Source organism: Podarcis erhardii, assembly GCF_964252035.2.
Source record: "Podarcis erhardii genome assembly, chromosome: 17".
Taxonomy (NCBI): Eukaryota; Metazoa; Chordata; class Lepidosauria; order Squamata; family Lacertidae; genus Podarcis; species Podarcis erhardii.
The window spans coordinates 18,426,241-18,446,393 of record NC_138515.1 but is presented as its reverse complement, the minus strand read 5'-3'; the positions used below and the strand labels follow the sequence as shown (position 1 = coordinate 18,446,393).

The window sequence follows — 20,153 nt, the reverse complement described above, 5'->3', positions numbered from 1 at the left end:
ACCCCTGCCCGTACGGGCCAGTCATGACAGACTCTAGGGTTGTGTGCTCATCTCACTCTAGAGGCCGGGAGCCAGCGCTGTCCGCAGACACTTCCGGGTCACGTGGCCAGCGTGACGAAGCTGCTCTGGCGAACCGGCACCAGAGCAGCACATGGAACGCCGTTTACCTTCCCGCTATAAAGCGGTACCTATTTATCTACTTGCACTTAAGGGTGCTTTCGAACTGCTAGGTGGGCAGGAGCTGGGACCGAATGACGGGAGCTCACCCCGCCGCGGGGATTCGAACCGCCGACCATGCGATCGGCAAGTCCTAGGCACTGAGGTTTTACCCACAGCGCCACCCACGTCCCACTTTTGGAACATAGATACAGGTTTATTGACCATTTTAACAAGCTCTATGAGAACATGCAGTTTCATTGCTCTCAACTTTGCTTTTTGAAAAAATTCCATATTTTATATCATTTTTTAAATGTTTGTGATATCTACATTATGCAAAAACTGAAATATACTTAAATGTCAAGGTTTAAGGCAGTGTGAGGTAGGGGCTAGAATATTTATTTCTTACTTGTATATCCCACCATTTCTTCAAAAGGAGCTCAGGGGTATAGACCAGGAAGATCTGGATTAAATCCATACCAAGTTTACTGGATGGCCTTGGGCTGACCACTATTTCTCAGCTTAACCTTCCCCACACTGAAAGAACTCCATTCATTTTTGGTATCAAAAACTAATTCCTAGGCTCACTATGTGCTCAAAGACACCCAGAGAGAGAGAGAGAGAGAGAGAGAGAGAGAGAGAGAGAGAGAATGAATCTGGTGGTAAATCTTGGGGTTCTGGTAAATAAATAAAAGTAGAACCAACAAGTCTGAAGTCTACCCAGCCTGGGCTTCTTGAAAGAAAGGCAAGTTAAACAACAACAACTACTACTACTACTACTACTAGTGGTAGTACAATAAATAAAAGCGGAGAGATTGGGGATCAATGAGTCCAATTTCCAAAACTGACCTGCAATTTATAAAAACAAAACAGGAATATCACATTCAAATGCACATGATAGATAGGTGAAGTTGAGATATGTATTGTAAAACATGCATTTTCTCTCTAAAGACTAACTCTTAAATTGGGATCCATCTCTACCACCATAGCTAGCCGGCCAGCCACTCTCTCCCTGCTCTGTCACCATCTCCTCTTCCAATGTACTTACTTAGGTGTAGGGGTAGAAACATGTGGAACAAGCCTTCTCTGCAATGGCAGAGCTTCATGCTCCAGCACCGGGGAATGGAGAGCAGGCGGGGGCAGGGCTGGCTCACGTCCCGGGGGCAAGGGGCGCCGCCCACAGGGGCATGGCGCGCATCCTGAGGGCATGGCGTGCGACCTGCAGGGGCGGGGGGCAGCCGCAATGGCACCCCACTGGGATTGTGTTGCCGGGGGCTGGTGGCTTTAGGTTTCCCATGTTCCCTGGTACCAGGGAAGCTGCTATTGCATTATTTGAGGTAAAGGGTATTCTGAGGTTGTTTATCAGTAATTTATATATCTGTATCTATTTCTTAGATATACTGTAGCTACACATACTTTTAAAGTATATATTTTTTTAATATGGCTATTATTTACTCTTTCAGGTTTTCAAGAAACTGGATCGTGCTTTTACTGCTTTAATTTTGGTAAGTTTTTAACGAGCTTTTAAGTTATAACTATATTGAAAGTGAACTGCTTTGTTGAATGGCTGTGTTTCATTTGTTGTCTATGTTCTGTCAGGAAGCATTGCTTAAAGCCTTTCAGACATGTTGCTTGCATTACTGTATAAGAAATTATATAGAACTCAATTCTGCATGGTACAGACCACTAGAGTACTTCTCATATTTTCATGATATGAGCACAGAATGGTCAGTCAAAACTTTTCCTCTCTCCCCATCAAATAGCTTGATCTTGGGTGGAATTTACACGCATATAAAGAACACTGTGAAAATGCTCTTTCTTAAAATGTTTTGAAAAAGACATTGAATTTTGCATAGCTCACTCTCGCCATCTAGCGTCACATCTGCATATTGCTCTTTACAACACATTTAAAATGTTCTATTTGCAGCTGTGTAGCTGAGTCCCAGGTGCAAGAGTTCCATTTATAAACGGAACTCTAATGCCTGCAAGATCTATCTACTATTGTCTAAAATAATAGATAAAACTTTTAACTTTTGTTGGAAGTTGAGCTTTCTTTCAGTTGCTGTATAAACAAAAAAATCAACAAGTAATCTCTCGGCACAAAGTGTTACCATGTAAAATGCAGCCAGCATGTTTGAATGTCCAAATGTGTCACTCTGTTCTGCTGGCTTTCAGTTCTGCTGACATATTCTATGATGTGAGATGTGGACTGGAAGTGAGAAAGAGAAACTGGTGGCATTGAGATTGCTATATTAATCATACACAATTAAACCTGTCATGCATATTTGGAGTTTTTGCCAGCTGAGTGTTTTTCTTCTACTGGAAACAGTCATATTTAAGTCAAGGAAAGGAGTGTATTTGACACTCTCTTTGTTATGTTACTGCCCTGTTGCTTAGATCTGAATTGTCTTCTTTTAAATTTAGTTGGAAACAGTTTGGCAATACTGTGTGTGTCAGCAAAATATCACACACACACCCTTTTTCTATTTGGTGATTTTACTGTGTTTCCTATTATTTAAGCATTGGTACTTTTCCTTAAAAAATAAATAAGGCTTAAAAAATGATTTCAGGATGTAACACCGATATAATAGATTTCTGCTTTTATCTCTCTCTTTTTAGTTGTGCTTTATTGGAAAACACATTGTCAAGGGACAGTTTAATTCTGTTAAGTGTTTTATTAGGAAATAGCTGGATTTGTATTTGGAATCCATTCTAATGCATTATTACTTAGAGTGTGGATTTTGAAGCTAATGTGTGTTGCAAACAGCACATAATTGAAAAATAAGTAATGATAATATATCTTTATTAAATTTTCAAATGGAAGGTATTTGTTTTGCATATTCTTTAGACAGCATTGCAGTTCAGGGTGAAGCTAGCTTCCTTGACCAGTGTACATGTCATAGAAGGTAATTGACAATCCATGTCCACTCAGCGTCATGTTTCCCTGAGTTAGCAGGATGACAAAACGACTGTTTTCCTGCACCCATTTGCCAGATTTCTATTTTCTGGGAAGAAACTGTGTCCTTTTGTGATGACTAGACTATTTAGCTTCCGCCTCCCTCATGAGGTAGGGCTGCCAAGGTGCTTTTGTGCAATTTACCCAGTAGAACTGCCAGTGCCACATGCCATAGTCCGAACACCTGGGAATTCAAATTTATGAGGTGGAATTCAACGTCACACTCTGGGGGATGTCCTGTCATCATAAGAATTGCAGCGTGCCTGATAGAATAATCTCACTGTCCCCGCCACCCATGTGCAGCTTTGGGGGTTATTCTGACACCCCCCCCCAAGCCAATTTTGTGGGGCACTGGGAGAAAAAAGGGGACAAGTGTTGCTCAAGTATTGCACTGATGGTACTCAGGTGAATAGTGCCCTGGGTATTTTAAAGTGGAAGGAAACAAACTCCAATTGCTGTTCACACGCAGGTTTAATTAGCATTGGGATTCAGTGATTGTCAGACAAAGGAACACAAAGCCAGATACCAGAACGTCCTCTTTTTGGGCTGTGTGTGGATGGTCAAGGGTGTCAGCATCCAATCAAATGGACAGGAAGATGAGATAATTTGCTTCATATGTCCTGCCTTTAGGACACATATTGGATTATGTTTTTTGTTTCTTCCTCCCATTGGAGGCAGAAGGCTGTTTAGCAGAAAATAAATTTCTTAAAGGCACAGGAGAGGTGAAATTACTGCTAGACTTGCTTCGGGTGAATCCCTGTGTATGCCACAGGACCATGTGAATAATCTGGCTTTGCTCTGAGCAATGAGAGTGCCGTTGTCATAAATCTGGGGAAAGCCCCTATGGTGCAGGCCAGCGCTGGTCCAAGCAAGTATGAACCACAAGGTTGAAATTGATCCCATTGAACACAGCTTTGTATCTAATGCAAGCAATCCCTATAATTCAGCCATTAATCATCCCTTGTGAATGTATGGGAGTTGGAAGGCAAACATATCCTGCCTTAATTAAACAAAGTGCCCTTTCTGCATTTCCCAAGAAATACCTATTCAGTGGGGAGAGAGCACTTTGCTAAAATAAGATTTGTGGGTGGATACATCTTTGCAACTTTTCTTTATGCCCTCTGGCATGACACTTAGTTGGTATGACTCAGGCTAACGCAACAAGCTTACTGCCTGCACATTTTGTTATGCAATACACCTAGGTCCAGGGGATCATCCACCTCCATCTTTCCTTTCCTTGTAACAGTAATTAAACAGACTGTCTAGGGGGCAGTATGAACTGTTTGTACTCTGTATAGCAAACTGCAACAGTCATTCATTTCAAATACTGTAAAAACTATCCCCATTGTGATCATTGGTAGCTCGGATGACTGGCATCCACCTGTCAAACCTGACCTGTAAGGGATGTAGCAGATAACAATCTAGCCCCTACCAGTTGAGAAAAACTTCCCTATCCTTAGACTAGATAGGCCTTTGGTCTGATCTCTCTACATTCTTAACGTGCTGAGGTCGGTGGGGAAACCTGCCGGAGTCATACTGCTCCTTCCACCCTCATTTAACGTAGTGTTAATGTCTGTAAAGGGCTTGCTTCAAGATACGATAAATGACACTTGCAGCAATGAAGTGCCAGTGTAGCTTCAGAGAAGATTTTGTGCAAGCAGATGCTTGTAACTACATTAAGAGGCAGAGTGGATAAAGCATGAGCTGCAAAACAGAGTACCTTCTATGAGAGAGGGGGGATAGAAAGGGAGAGAGAAAGAGAACAGGCACTCAATGTGTGTAGGAAGCTATGTTTGGGGAAGCAGCCATTTTGAGATGATTTTTTTTTTAAAAAAAAACAGTTTTTATTAAGGTTTTCCGTGTTTTTATACTAAGTGTTGCATAATGTTAACTAAAGTTTTTGTGGTCCACCCTTTAGTCTCCAGTGACATCTTTTTTATAAAGCTCTCAGAAGCCAATATTACACCTGTCATCCCTTTGGTTTGAGGGCCAATTATATTTGCCTCTTTTGCTTCTGTTGTTGTTAAAAACCCATCACTATTTTACCTTTTGAAATGAGTTATGTGAAGTAGGAATTGGTGTTCAGCATTCTCAACATCCCATGCTCTTTTCAAGAATATCCCCCCATTTCTTACTGTCAGATAGAATAGTGCTATAGTTAGAAGCAAATCCAGCTATTTCCCCTTCCCTTATCCATGGTACTCTATAAATAGTGTTTAGGGGGAATAGCACTGCACAATAACAATAATTAAAACACTCATAATTAGGTCATATATTTTCTTCAACATAAGCAAAACAACTGGGCAACTATTTGTGTATCTATTTTATATGAATGAATGGATAATTGGACCCTTGGTTCTTACTGTCCTTTTTTTCGTTTTTGTTTTTAAACAATTAAGCCTTAAAAGGTGAAATTTCTGCCTCAAAGGGCAAGCTCATTGCGCAATGCACATTTCGTATCTTAGTTAAGCCTTGTAAGGTAGTATATATGGCATGGTGTGTCATTGTAGAAGAAGAATTCTGCTTAGAAAATGAGTTCCACTATTGCTGTCCTTTTAAGGCTCCTCTGTGTGGCTTTCATAGATTTGAGATATGTGATCTTATGATAATACATTATGCCTCTGATTAAGTGGATTCTAGACAACAAAAGATTATGCCATTACAAAGGTGTTAATCTTGCAGGGAGAGTGGGCGGGCCTGAGGGTGGTGAGCTAATTTCCCCTACCATAATGCATATTTATTTACAATATACACATTTATGAACCTGGAAAATAGGACTTGGAACGTCACCTCTTGATACCACCAGGTACAACACATATTTTACTGTGGTGTTGCTGAAATGTCTCTGTTCTGCATGCAAACGTGCAACTACTGAAGAATTTCCTGCTGCTTAAGTGGCCCCATTGTGAAAGTCAGCTTTTGCTTTGAGGTGCTTTTATTATTCATAGGGCAGCTCTGCAAATAGGATTGTACTTTTCAAAATTGCATGAGACACACTTCCACAAGCCTTGCATTTTGTAGGTATCCCATGATAGTGGTTCTGAAACAACCTTCCAGGGAGTTATAAGTTTGGCCTCTGTATTTAAACTCTGGAAATGTTTGAGTGATTGATAGATGTCTAACTCCTTTTTTGTGCAGAGTATATAGTGTATCACTTGGGTGATATATGCATTCACTCTCAAACTACAGGCAATGAATCCGAGATTGTGTTTTCTTTTTTGAAAGTAATTTTATTTGCAACAAAGGAATGCAGGTTAATAAATTATTTCTCAGTGATTCACCTTTGTGGTATAACTATTGTCTCTCAGTGCGATATTCTGATACTGATTTCTTTGTTTGTTTTGCTAGGCTTTTGCATATACAGTATTATAAAGATTCATGCCTGCTGTTTATGATAATGTTTTCAATAGCATTCACTATTCCTTATTGTGTTTATTGTATTTCATGTCATGTTTTATGGAATAACATTAGGGTATGAATAATTATTTTAAGAAAGGCAAAAGCTCAGAGGGTTCTATTGTAGATATGGAATTTGACTGCGTAAGGTCAGTAATCAAATCTACCTTTCCTCTTCCTTGTTTTCATTGAATAGCTCCTAACTCCAAAAAGTCAGCATTTCCATGGAGGGGACCATTGCTAACTTGGATGTGCTAATAGTAGGGCTTTGGCATATAAAACATGAACAGTAAGCTGTTCAATGGTTTATGTTTATTTATTTATTTTTAAAATCCTGCTCCAGTTACAGTCATTGGTATGATAAAAGTAGTTCATTGAATTCTAAATTAATTCATAAACTTTGAAAATCTCATGTGATTTGATGTAAGTATTGCATTGATTCTCCTATCTCTTTTATGGCACGATGCTGAATCTTAAGTTTTGTGAAATATGTTAAGGCAATAAAATGTTATGTCAACTTGTCAAATTCAATCCTTCTCCCCAAATGGGGGTGTTTTTCTTTTCTTTCTTTTTTTAAAAAAACACCCCTCAAAACCTTTAATGCTGAATACATTGGGAATAATAATAAGAAATATAGGAAAATATTACATTTAACGGGAAAATATACCATTTCATTTTTTGCAATACACTGTATAGGAAATTTCCTAGACATAACCAGCCATCAGAAACAGCAGAAAATGCTTTAAGGTCCTGAAAAATCTGTACGTATGGCAACCTATGCTCAAAAACTTCAACATTTTCAAGATTTTGCAGCAGCAACAGCAACAGCAACAGCAACAGCAGCAGCAGCAGCAGCAGCACTGATGAGTCAATAGTTATTTGAATGAGAAAAGGTTTCCACTGGAGTAAACCTGAATTGAACAAAGGACTAGTGCAGAGGAGATCTGAGGACTGTTACATCCATTATTTTGTGCATTCTGACATGGGCATTAGTGTGTTAGTTTTCTGGATTATAATGCTAGCGCTTCTGTCCTGGCTTCTAACTTCCTTTTACACTGTGTTAGCCGTTGCATTGTGGAACTGTACCACCACATCATGCTAAATTTCATTCACACCAGTCGGCAGTGTTTCACACAGCAGCAGACATCCCTGGGCATGTTTCCACCCCCACCCCTTTAAGAAAATGTGCGCTTCTGCTCTCCCATAATTCATCCATGAAAACAGTGGGAAATAACTATTTGCTAGGACATCAACCCAAATTTTATCCTCTGATTTTTTAGGATTAATGGGGTTGCAAACATGTTTTTTTTTTTTTTCCCTGGAAGCAGTTAACACAGAAAGGAGTGCTGAACTTTTGCTGGATTTCACTAGATTTCCAGAAGTAGCTTTCAGGTTGTATGACAGACCACATAAAATGCACATATTATCAGGTACAGGAAAATCAGGAAACTCGAATAAAGTGTTGTCTGAATGCATCATTAGGGTCTCATATAATGGAAATGTGAAAATTACAGCCCATCTCCCCCCCCCCCAAGATAATGATGATTGTGATGATGATGATTTTAGAATGTTCAACATGTACACATTTTTCATAATTACACTACCTGCAAGGGCTCATCCACCCTTCCATTTGTACCATGATTTCTAGGCACAGATTTGTGATTTGCAGCCATGGTTGCAAGTGGTTTTTGTTTTTGTCTCTCTGCTTTACCCAGGAAAACTCACTGTTTACCACTGAAACCTGCAGATTATCATTTGTTCTGATTCTGCAGTTAAACAGAGGGGTTTCCCAGGGGAATTGGCCGGAGAAAATAAAAGTTCACTCAGACCCGTGCCTACAAATCACAGACCTGCAGCAGAAATTAATGTGTGGATGAGCCCTAATATGACCTATCAGTGTTGGAATATTTTCACCTCCTTGTTTAATACCCTTTAAATGATACCATTTCCCCCCAAAAAGGTATAGAGCACCATAATCCCCACTCTTTTGAGAGAGAATCGTTTTATAAAACCCAGAAAGGAGAAGGATATGAAGGAATGGACAATTTTGAGCAAAAACAGACACACACACCCACTCCAAATCTCTTGCACAGCCTTTTTGGTTTCTAGGACCAAATCATTAAAATATAATATATCTTCTAGCACTGTTGAACCTGTCAGCATATGTAAGTTGAAATGTTTTCTTATCTAGAGTATTTTACTCAAGGTTGTATAGAGTACCTTGTCCACATTTATGTTCTGCATTGAAACCTTACATCAGTGAAGTGCTTAATGTGCTGTTATGCACTTTTTACATCAAGCCAACAATACAGGTTTTCTCTGACACAGGAAAAGATACAGCACTCTGGAGAAATCCACAAGGCAAAGGATCATTATCTATGAATATATTGCATTTTTATAGCCTTGGCATCGTCTTTTGTGTGTACGGAAGCATCTACATACAGTATTTCCTATACAAAACAGCCTCACTGATAATTATTTGGACATTTCTTTTAATCTATTTAATTCCATAATTTTAATGGATACAATGAAGAATTGCAGATTAGAGATTTTATACTCAGCTTCATAGTAAAGGCAAATCTAACCCAAGGGATACTCTTTGGATTCAACCAAATCTAAGATACATAGTGTTGCTAGTTTGTGGGGAGGCTGTATGCCTGAGCCCCCACTTCTAATTCCTGGATCCAGCATGGATCCAATTTATTGAATAGCCAGCCAAGTCTGGTAATGGCTCACTAAGTTGGCATTCATCTGCCTTGGGAGACAATGGAGGAGTATGCCTTTGGGAGTGAAGTCAAACTGCTGGAAGGTTACAGTGCCTGCTGTGGCGACCAATACGGAAGAGACATGTTTCATTGCAGCTGGGGCCACTTTCCCCAGTTATGCAACTCGCTCCCACAGGCAGTAGTGATGGCCACCAATCTAGATGGCTTTAAAAGAGGATTCAACAAATTAATGGAGGATAGGACTATGGACTTACCCCTTCTTGGGTGGGTTCCAGTTGTGGCCTCTCATGCTTGGCCGCCATTCCTGCACAGTGGGAACAGAGTGCACATGGCCAGATAGTTGTTGGGGGAATTCCCCCTGGCCTCCTGGGCATCTGTCTCATGTTCCCACCGGCTGCTACATCTCATATAGGCCACCCTCTCCTGGGGTGGAGGTGTTAGAATTCCTGCTCCATGATTGCAGTCATGGGATTGTTGTCTTTCACATGACGGTGTATGTTTTGTCTCCACAGAGTGGGAAGTGACGGAGACAGGATATTTGTGTTCTGTGTTCTGTGAAGTGGGACTATTGTCCTTTGCCTCTTTCTCTTTGCTGTCTGATGCTAGAGAGAGAGGGAGCCCTGTTGCAGTACTTCGCATGTGTTTATATGTAAATAAAGTAGATTAGCTAGCCAAAATGCTGAGTTGTTGTGGTCTGTTACACAACTGCGCAAACTCTGCGGATCCCTAAGTGTGCCGGTGTCGGTTGGCATTAGTCGCAACGATGTTCGGGCTGAAGAAGCTTTTGAAGCTCCCGAACGATTGACCATGAGGGAGGGAACATGCCATTCAGGCATGTGTCTCTTCCAGGGTCCCACTCGAGTGTAGGCTGAACTCCTGACAGGGGGTGCCTTGCCAACTTGAAAGGGCATTAGTCGCACGCATGCTTTTACAGCCAGTGAGGTATAAAAGCTGGCAGTGTTGTCTGGCTCCAGCACAGTTGGCAGTGGGTCCGCAATGGATTGCTATTAGTCACGGTGGCTATAGGGACGTGGGTGGCACTGTGGTCTAAACTGCTGAGATTCTTGGGCTTGCCGATCAGAAGGTCGGCAGTTTGAATTCCTGCAACGGAGTGAGCTCCCGTTGCTCTGTCCCAGCTCCTGCCAACCTAGCAGTTTGAAAGCATGCCATTGCAAGGAAGGGAGGAAGGCAAACGGTGTTTCCATGCGCTCTGGCACTTGTCACGGTCCTCCGTGCACCCGAAGTGGTTCAGTCATAACCCAGAAAGCTGTCTGTGGACAAACGCCGACCCCCATGGCCTGAAAGCAAGATGAGCACCACAACCCCATAGTCGCCTTTGACTGGATTCAGCTTTCCTGGGGTCCTTTACTTTTTACTTTTACAATGGGTATGTTCCGCCTGCACAGTTGCTGGAAACTACAGGAAGAGCATGCTCTTATGCTCAAATCCTCCTTGTGCCCACAGGCATCTGGCTGGCTACTGGGTAAAGAAGATACTGAACTAGTTGGGCCATTGGCTTGGTCCAGCGGGCTCTTTTTGTGTTCTTAGCATTCTAGCTTTAAGTTTTCTTGGTTTGTCTACCTTTGACAATTATAAGACTTGGTTGATTATTTTGGTGGGTTGGGGTTGTTTTTTTTACACATTTATGTGGATATGCTCTTCTCTGAGACAGATCCAAGTTGCCCCCCTCACTGGGAAATCATGGAATCTAAAGGGAGGTTGCTTTCGAAGTGCTGTACACTCTCGAGACAAGAGAACCTGAGCTGTACGTGTTAGCATGAGCAGTGGAAGGAAAAACGTGTGAAGAAATTTCAGCAGCCTAAGCCATTGCAATTTACATGTGTAAAAAGTCAGGTAATCTAATCTTGTTACAAAAGATGTGCTGAGAATGTGGTATGATGAAAGTGTTATTCATTAAATTGCATAGATACCACATTATAAAATCCCAGAGTTAGAGGAGCAAAGAGAACTGCTAAGCTGATTAAGTTATTCAGTAGGACTGACTATGTGGGAAAATACTCATAATGTTTTAAGCAGTAAAATCCGCTCTATAGAATCTCAGCAGTGAAGCAGATGGCAGTTTCATTTTTTAAATGGTATTATTTTATCTGTACGAAACAGACACACGTAATGAGGTATTATGCCTTCTTCTCCTTTTCTTCAAAACATCATTGTTTGGGGCCAACAGTTCAAGAAAGAGAATTGTACCAAAAACGTGTTTCCTTGTTTAAAATATATTATTCTGATTTTCTTCGAAGATGGAATCCTTTTCTAGTTTACACAAAAGCTAAGAAGTTACCTCTGAGTAGATTCTAAAAATGTTAGTTCTGTCTTAATCCTCAATTTTAATCTTCAGTAAAGATACATATCACATCAGGGGTGATGCTGAGATAATTAAAATGACGCATATTTTGCATGAATTTAAAATATCATTTTATGTTTTGCTCTGTTGTGTCTGCATTCACTGCCACTGGTTGGAGGTGGTAAGGAATCACAGAATGTCATAGAATGTGGAAAGTCTTACCTAGTGTTAAAAGAGGAAGGGGAAAGTGAAATGCAGTTCTGCTGTTCTCAGCAAGAGCCATATATTTACTGCAACATTTAGTTTGGCCCCAAAATGTGGAACAATGACCTACTTCTCAACAGGAGCTTTTATCAAACTGAAATGATTAGTGTATCTTGTTATCGTATGTAAGAAAAAGATTTATTGCCATTGTTTAAAATGGCTTATGTCATGCCGTTTCCAGCTCCAGCTTTAAGTTTGCCCTCATTGAATTGTCTGATAGAGGGCCGTCTGTGTGTGTGTGTGTGTGTGTGTGTGTGTGTATCATACACAAAACATCGTCTTCCAGAAGCCCTGAAATATATTTAGATAGCCTGACTTACGCTACACAAAAAACACAATGCAAAAAAGACATGTGCTTTGATGCTTGTCACATCTGTTGACATATATAAAGATGTGAAATTGCAGTTGTAAAAATGTTTTGTTTTTAAGAATTGAGCTATGATCCCATGAGAGCTGACTTGGTGCTCAACACAAAGGGCAGCAGAGACATTCACAACTTTTCCTTGTTCTTTCTCTTTCTCCCCCCCTCACTTTCTCTTTTTAAACCAAAGAAGTAGGGTACATTCTGTTCACCCAGTGGTGTTAAAACTCTGGAAAGGACAATGCATCCCACAGCTATAGTTCAAATGGGAGAAAAAAATAGATTTGTTAAACAAAATTTCAAACGTCTTATGCTGGTATGCCTTTAGTTCTATATATAAAAAAAATGTATTCATGTACTTCCACAAATCCTCCTGAAATTTGTCTCTGTTGGGCATTGCTTATACTTCCCAGTAAGATCCTTAAATAATCAGTGCTAATGATTTTGAAGGAGTGATCAGTAATATTCTTTCTACACCAGCATTGGTGCCACTGAAAAAGGGTGCATCACTGATGCAGCTGCGATCACACTTCTCTTTCTGAGTACTTAGCTAAAATCTGAGCTGAGAGCCAAGATTACATTTGCAAATAATTCAAATCAATTAAAATATTACAACTGAATGAAACACTGAGGTGGAGTTCTCAGGGGTAGAGGACTCAGCTGTACAACTGCAAATGTAATATTTTAAGTGCATTATACAAATGGTGACACTAGATAGTGATAGTGATATTAATAGCAAATTCAATATATTTTTCAAAACGCTTAAAAAAAAAATTCACAGCGGTTTTTATGCGTGTCTAGATTCCACCAGAATCAAAGGCTGAACTTTGATGGGGCCAAAGGGCAAAGCCCAGTGCACCTTGGAAGTCGAACGGAATCTGTTCCGGAAGTCCGTTTGACTTCCAAAACGTTTGGAAACCAAAGCGTGGCTTTAGATTGGCTGCAGGAAGTTCCTGCAGACAATCGGAATCCGTGAAAGCCCTGTCGAATGTTCGACTTCCAAAAGAACATTCGAAAACCGGAACACTCACTTCCAGGTTTCAATCGTTTGGGGGCCAATTTGTTCGGGAGCCAAGGCATTTGATATCCAAGCTATGACTAGTTTTGAACAGCTCAAATAAGCAGTCATTGGTTTCAGTGGTAGCACAGAAGTTGCCTATTCACTGTAGATGTGAACCAGTTTTGCCCTTGTATTATTTTTTTTTAAAAAAAAACTGGCCCCCCAAGGACTGACTACTCTAGCTAATGTATGTCACCACTGCAGCATGGTACCATGGAAGGAAAGTACAAAACAAATGCATCTGCTTTCTGCCATCTAACTAAAGGAACTTCAAATCACACACAAGAGTGTGTACAAACTTACCTTATTGCTGTGTGGTTTGCCACTTGGAACCTTGCCTTGGCGCAGTAGAGCAAGCAAGGAGCAAAATGCTTGACTGCATTGGATACATCACTGCCTAATCATATCCTCTTTGTATTTATACTGCTTGACACCTTTTCCTCTCAGCAGATGCCTGTGTGGCATTTTCTTCATCAGACTGGTTTTTTTTTCTTTCAAAAAACAAATCAATCAAAGCAATTTCCATAGCAAAAACTGAATGTTAGCATGTGCAATTAAGTTACCCTTATATCTATTCATTTACTAATGCAATGTTTTACAAAGTCATTGTCTATTTTTAAAAGCAAAGCTGTTAATCGCTTGTCCTGCATATTTTGCAGTGTTGGAGAAGTTTGTCAGTGTTATGTTAATTTAACTTTAACGCTATTCGGCAACGTCTACAATATAAATTGAAGATGTGCTGAGATTGTGCTACTGCCACTCTAGATTATTATTAGGTATAGTGTGGTCTACAGGAAATTACCGTGTTGTATTGTTGTTGTATTATTTGCAGATACAGCAGAAAAAGACACTGAGCTGAGATTAAGGCTGTGAATGCTTGCAGCGAGGGGGCGGAATCCATGTTATTAACTGGCTTGCCTTTTAATTTAGGAAAGCTTTGGAATAAAACAGAGGTGGGAAACTTGTGGGCCTTCCAGATGTTCAAGGACTTAAGTTCCTACAGCTGCAGCCAGTAGGGCCACGGGTTAGAAATGATAGGAGTCATAGGCTGGGGAATAACAGGTTTTTGGTTTTTCCAGTTGACCACTTGATCCCCGAATGCCCAAGGCAGGTGGAGGTGGCAATATCCCTCATAAAACATTGAAGCAAATATCTTTAACCATCTCTACTTTAACGTTACCCTTTTGCTTTATGTTCTATTGTGGTCCTCAAACAATGCTAAACCAAGCTATCACTTGGTTTGAATGTGTGGGCTCTGACGCCATTTTGTTCTTCTCCTTGCTATGTGGCTGTAAATGAAGTCATAGCTTGGCTCAGCAGGTCATCTCAACCCAAACCCAGCCTGGGCTAGAATGATATGGTAAGCCAAACCATGTCTTAGCTCAGCAGCACATAAGCAGGAAGATCAGGGGAAGAGCACTGTGACCCAATCTCTCTGGGATCTGTCACACTCACATACAGTGGTACCTTGGTTTACAACCATAATCTGTTCTGGCGTTCCTTTTGTAAACCAAAACAGGTTGTAACCCAAGGCATGCTTTTGCCAATGGGACCTCCCCAAAAAAATTGTTCCTAATCCCCCCCAAAATGGGTTGTAATCCAAAAAAAGGTTGCAAACTGGGATACTCACTTCTGGGTTTGACGTGTTTGTCATCCAAAATTTATGCAAACCAAGATGTATGCAAACCAAGGTACCACTGTATTTGCACTTTGCCATGGTTTGGCTGAATGAGCCCACTCACTGGCAGTTGTGCATATCCATAACTGTGTAGAACCAAATGGTGAAAATATTCTGTAAGGCCAGTAAATGCCATCTTGGTAGTCATAATCCTGGTACCAATTGTTATTTGTTGCAAGAATGTTTACAATGGTACCTTGGTCTTCAAACGTCTCCATTGATGAATGTTTCGGTTTTCGAACACTGTAAACCCAGAAGTAAATGCTTCGGTTTTCGAACGTGCCTCGTAAGTCGAACGTGCCATGCGACTTCCATGTTGAGTTTTCTGTCTTGAGTTGTCCATATTGAGGCTCCCATATTGAGAGTTCGGTTTTCCAACGATTCGTAACTCAAGCAGTCTTCTGGGACGGATTATGTTCAAAAACCGAGCGGCTAAGAAAAAGGGGGGGGAACCCGCAGGAACTCGCAAGACATTTTCGTCTTGCGAAGCAAGCCCATAGGAAATTCGTTTTGCGAAGCACCTCCAAAACGGAAAACTCTTTCGTCTAGCGAGTTTTCCGTCTTGCGAGGCATTCGTCTTGCGGGGCACCACTGTACATAAGAACCGACAGAAATCATTGTCCAGGCCCATAAAAATATTATTCAAATTTTGCTAGCAGAACTCTTCAAAAACAAACCAGAATACAGTAAATGATACATCCAAAACATCCATACAGTGTTTACATGCTCAGCATCTTAGAAATAAAAGGTAATTCCAAGCAGACCTATAAACAAATGTTTCTCTTTAGTTAATAGCATCCACTTCCCTGCAGTTGTTTTGCTTTAAGAGCTTCATTTACATCTTCTGTTCTCTGTCGCTGTTCAGAGAAAGACTGGCTGCCACCACTTTTTCAAGATGGCAAATTGGCAACTCAATACCTTTGTCACCCGATCTAAGGTTACAAACGGAAAACAATCCACAGGTAATCATTAACCCATTTAGGAGCTTACAATCCCATCGAAAAACTATTGTGGAAACCCCCCACTGTTAGCAATACAGTGGTACCTCAGGTTACAGACACTTCAGGTTACTGACACTTCAGGTTACAGACTCTGCTAACCCAGAAATAGTACCTCAGGTTAAGAACTTTGCTTCAGGATGAGAACAGAAATTGTGCGGTGGTGCGGCGGCAGTGGGAGGCCCCATTAGCTAAAGTGGTACCTCAGGTTAAGAACAGTTTCAGGTTAAGAACGGACCTCCAGAACGAATTAAGTTCTTAACCCAAGGTACGACTGTACATAGTTAGCCACTTTCCATTTTTAACCTTTATTAATACATATACAGCTAACTATGAAGTTATCTGTACAATTACCGTATTTTTCGCTCTATAAGACGCACCAGACTACAAGACGCACCTAATTTTTGGAGGAGGAAAACAAGAAAAAAAATATTCTGAATCTCAGAAGCCAGAACAGCAAGAGGGATCACTGCACAGTGAAAGCAGCAATCCCTCTTGCTGTTCTGGCTTCTGGGATAGCTGCGCAGCCTGCATTCACTCCATAAGACGCACACACATTTCCCCTTACTTTTTAGGAGGGAAAAAGTGAGTCTTATAGAGCAAAAAATACGGTAACACTTAAACGCTTGCCGCGATGCGGACAGTCATTATGAACGCTTGCTGTTTCGGTGTTCGCCCTGAGTCAAGGCAGCAAGGCTTTTGTAAATTTTCACTTTCTTATATTAAAGTGTGTTCTCCATAATAGAGAGCACGTGTTGTGGTGGGGGCCTAAAGGCCACCCCACTGTTGTTGGGCAAATTGGCCACATGCTGTGATTGGGCAAGGAGTGTTGCTGGGGGGAATGTTATGTTGCTAAATGGTGGGAGGGGTCAGAGGTTTTAAATACAGGGCTCGCAGCCTGGAGCCTTCTCTTGGGTTGCGTGCACCGGATCACCCGCCCACCCTCCCTGAAAAAGGGGGGGGTTGTTGTCCTCTGACCTTGCTATGCCTGTCATGGGGTCGTCTGCCTTGGGGCAGGGGCCTGGTAGGAATTTTGTCCATTTGGCTGATTGGCTGTTGCCATTGGGTTTTTGCCTACTGCGTAGCAAATCGTCACAACTTGTAAGGTTGGTGGTTAGGCATTGGTTAAAATTGGTTGGTGGAAGGGTAACTGCCTACCCCTCCAATGGTGGTGCTGCATAGGGAATTCCGTTAAAGGAATCCAGGGGCTTGCCATCCCTTTCGTCCTAGTCCCTGGCATCGGACTTGGGCTGTGCAAGCCCCAGGGGGCATGAGGGACTGATGCCCAGCTTCATTTCTCCCCAATATGGTTCTCCCTGACTGGCTTCCACAGGAATCCGGAAGTCAGTTCTGTCCCGGGGCAAGGACAGATAGTCATAACCAATGCCTAAGGAACCACTCACGTGTGTGTATTTAAATAAAGTTGTGGCCAAATTTATGCCAAAAACCTTAAACAAAAATTGATGTGTGAAGTGTGAGTTATTTGGAGTGGCCTGGGGGACCTCGACGCGCAAAGCACTGGAAAAAATAACTCTTGTATTTTTGGCATACTGATTTGGTGTCCCTGCATCAAACTTACTTGCACAGGCCCTCCTTTGGGCCAGTGAATCAGAACAATATCATACCATTCGTTTTGAAAGATAAGTTTGAAATGATATATAATGAACTGAAAAAGGTATTTAAATATACCTTCCCTAAGAAACCAGAGGCCTTCCTTCTGGGCATTGTCGGCCAGAAGGTGCTAAAGAAGGATCGAACATTTTTTATGTATGCAACAACGGCAGCAAGGATACTCATTGCTAAAAACTGGAAAACTCAAGATCTACCCACGCTGGAAGAGTGGCAGATGCAGCTGATGGACTATATGCAACTGGCCGAGATGACTGGCAGAATCCGAGACCTGGGAGAAGAGAGGATTGAGGAAGATTGGAAGAAATTTAAGATGTATTTACAAAAATATTGTAATTTGGTTGAATGTTAAGAAGGATGCTAGATTATAAAAAAATTGGCCACCACTAAATTAGATTTGAATTTGATGATAAGTGAGATTAAAGAAAACATAAATTTTTTTTGGAGATTTGCTAGATCATATTTAAATGAGTGGATATAAGACCGTAAACAAGTCAATAATTTGCTTGGAAAAACCTTTTAACGATGTAAATGGGAGCGGGAGATGTGAGGGAGTCCAAAGAAATGATGAAACTACGTTGTGATAAAAATAAGATTGTTTATTATTTGGTATTTGTATTCAAAAATCTTAATAAAAATTTATATATAAAAAAAGAAAGAAAGATAAGTTTGAATAGTTCATTATAATTTTCAAGTTACAAATATGTTTCTTCCAATGTACATTTATTTAGGCTAGTATAATTAGGTTTGCCATGTGTCCTCTTTTTCCAGGATACGTCCTCTTTTTCAGGGGTAACATTTCTGTCTGGGTGGATTTTTTAAATTTGCCAAAATGTCTCTGGCTATACTTTCTGGATGTGACATAGACATAACTGGTGGTTGAAGACTTGCTTTCCTCGTCTCCTGTCCTCAGCAACGTATCACAGCTTCTATAGCCTACATATAGATGGGGTATTTAAAATGAGAGTCATCATGGCCGAAATGACTGGCAGAATCCGAGACTTGGGAGAAGAAACAATCGAGGAGGACTGGGAAAAATTTAAAGACTATTTGAAAAAACACTATAAGTTGTATGAATGTTAAAAATTGCACTTTTTAGGAATTTCTAGCTTCAGCAATTGTAAATTAATGAAATGGAAATTAAGGTACAAGAAGTCAGAGGTGGAATAATGAAATAACTTTATTATGTTTAAGTTAAAACGTATATGACTTGGGTTACAACATTTTGGAAACTAGGTAACATGATAAAATGAAAGATACAATAAGTTTTGAAATAAGTTAACAAATTGCTGATGTTTCGTATCACAGAGAACGCAGAGACAGGAAGATGTGGGGAAGTCCATTAGATTGGCTGAAAAAAAGATCATGGAAATTCGTAATTTTTCTATATTATTTCTTATATTTGTCTTTTGTTCTTTTTTTCTGTATCTTATAAACTCAATAAAAATATTATAAAAAAATTAAAAAAAAAAATGAGAGTCATCATATCATCCTCTTCTTTGCTCTTCAAAATGTGGCAACCCTTTCTGTCACATATTTAAGAAATTTCTCCCTGAGGCAGACACATAAGAACTAGCTGATCATGTAGTAGTAGCATGTCATCTCGAAAACATTCTCAAGCAAATGACTTCAAAGAAGATTCTCAGCAACTGTATGAATTATAGGAGTAGCTCACAGTGGAAAACAGATAAACTTTGACTGAATGGAATGGAATGAAAGAGTTTCCCAGTTCAATGAATACATAAATTATTTTCTTTGGGTTGCTTGAACTCTGTATGGTATAATGTGTAAACTATTCTTTTGCATGTAAAATAAATAAGTGTTTTTTCTTGAGGTTATTTCCTTAAACATTATAGATTACGTATGAAAGCATATGGGGGGGGGGGCAGAATCCCACAGAGAAGATTTGTATTTTAGAGTTGCAAACTAATTTTAATATTTTAAAAAATAATAATTCATGCTTATTGAATATTTGGTGCCTGGAGTACCTACTTCATATTCCTGAATATCATTTTCTATAATTTATTTTAGTCACGTAAAAATTAAGGGAAGGAGGATTGATTTACTGATTTATCTAGCATATGTACATGTGTACACTACTTTGTATGGAACAAGAAGAAAATGTATTATGCAAGAGCTGTAAATATGTGAATTTACACCTGGTTATGCAGACACTTTCACTTTTTAGGAACAGTACACAGACCTGAGTTATGGAATTTTGAAATCTCAAGGATGTTAAAGTATTTTGAACACTTAAAAAAAAGGAATTATGTTTTCTATTGTCCTTTGTGCTTGTTTGGTATGTGCACTTTGTGTGCTGTTTAATGGAAAGTTCCTCCTGAAAAGTGGGATATCAATCCTCCTTAAAAAGTGGGATATATGTTTTATTTATTTGTTATTCATTTATTCATTCATTTGCACTGATTTTTATTTTTTATGCTATTTTATGTTTTTATTCTTTGGCAGCAGTAACAGAAGGCTGGACTGTCACTTTTATAGAGGAACAACGTTTTAGACATTAGAAAAATTAGACCAGTTTGTATCAAAGACTATCCATCTCTTTGCAAAAATATCACTGAGAAATGAGGAATATTTAACTGCATTGTGTTTATGGCTATTTCTGTGTT

The 20,153-nt window shown here is 40.1% G+C and overlaps 1 protein-coding gene across 25 annotated transcripts in view; it reads left to right on the top strand.

Annotated features, from left to right (window-relative positions):
• PTPRD (protein tyrosine phosphatase receptor type D) overlaps window positions 1–20,153 on the top strand; it is a 1,160,352-nt gene that overhangs the window by 145,733 nt on the left and 994,466 nt on the right. For all 25 annotated transcript variants that reach the window (XM_081844735.1, XM_081844724.1, XM_081844745.1 and 22 more), the window contains one exon: window positions 1,620–1,661. The gene's annotated coding sequence lies outside the window, so the exon portion shown is untranslated. The remainder of the gene's footprint in view (window positions 1–1,619; window positions 1,662–20,153) is intronic.